Raw genomic sequence first — 1,121 nt, 5'->3', positions numbered from 1 at the left:
GGGGGGGGGGGGGGGCGGGAGGAGGAGGACGTCCTCATTGAGGGCTCATATCATCATAATCTCATCTAGGTGGAGGCATGGGATGTTCACCTCGACCAGGAGGCATTCTGTCAAAACCACGTCTTCCCCACATGGGAAATCCCACAGGATGTCCACGGCGGTTGTCAAACATCATTGTAAAGCCACCATAATCATAGATTTCATCATAAAAATTGGAATCATGAGGGTGTGCACGTCCTTTGATGGGAGTCTCATATATAAGATCAAGGATAATCTTTATGCACTCTACAACCCTATCGGGCTTCCCTCCAATACGAACAACTCTGTCCGTGGAAGAAGGGCAGCATTCCTGGAAAAGCTTGATTGTTGTCTGAGTGTTCTCTCAAAGTTCTTTGATTTTAGCACCTTTGACTCCAGTAATTCCTCCTGCCAGACTCTGATGAATCAGCAGTCTCAACTCACAAAGTCGCTTCCTTTATAGTGTTGGTAATTTAAACATTCCACAGCATCAGATTCGAGCGGGAGCTTGCTGGTTGCAGTGGGTGATGGCGACTGCAGGCCATCTTCCAAGGTAGGGATGATTTTCTTCAGAATTTCTCCAATTGTTTCAATATCAGCACTGATACTCAGTATGCACTCGGGGCCACTGCTGTCTGGGACTGAAACACTGGCATTGTAGTCTGTGCAAAGAGCCTTGATATTCTTGCCTCCTTTTCCAATCACTGCCCCAGCATTCTTGCTCTGAAGCAGAATGCATAATTCAATCATCTCATTGGTGTTTCTAGATCTTTTAAATGCTTGTTCTTCTTCCATATCTTCCGCGGGGAGTTTACCAAATTCACCATTGGTTTCACGGCTGGGGAACGTTTCCTCTGGGTGTTCAGTTTCCATCTTCTCATGTTAAATGGACACACCACTCTGCAACAGGCTGCAAATAAGTGCGACATAGGCAAGATATGGAGGTCAGTGCAGCGAGAAACAGAGGATAATGGCGTCTGCAGCGCTGTAACATAGAGCTCCACTAATGGTTGACTTTATACGTACTTCCAGGTCTGGTGAAATCTGGTGTACCTGAATTGTGTAAAGACTCTGCTCTGGTCCTGAGTCTTTTCATCAAACTG

General features: G+C 46.2%; 1 pseudogene; it reads right to left on the bottom strand.

Annotated features, from left to right (window-relative positions):
* The window catches only part of LOC103591980, a 1,608-nt pseudogene extending 717 nt beyond the window's left edge, over window positions 1-891 (bottom strand).
* Window positions 892-1,121: the final 230 nt, after the last annotated feature.

The sequence above is a fragment of the Galeopterus variegatus genome, unplaced genomic scaffold (assembly GCF_000696425.1).
Source record: "Galeopterus variegatus unplaced genomic scaffold, G_variegatus-3.0.2 Scaffold56, whole genome shotgun sequence".
NCBI lineage: Eukaryota > Metazoa > Chordata > Mammalia > Dermoptera > Cynocephalidae > Galeopterus > Galeopterus variegatus.
The sequence above is the reverse complement of the archived record's forward strand: the minus strand, read 5'-3'. Positions and strand labels throughout refer to the sequence as shown.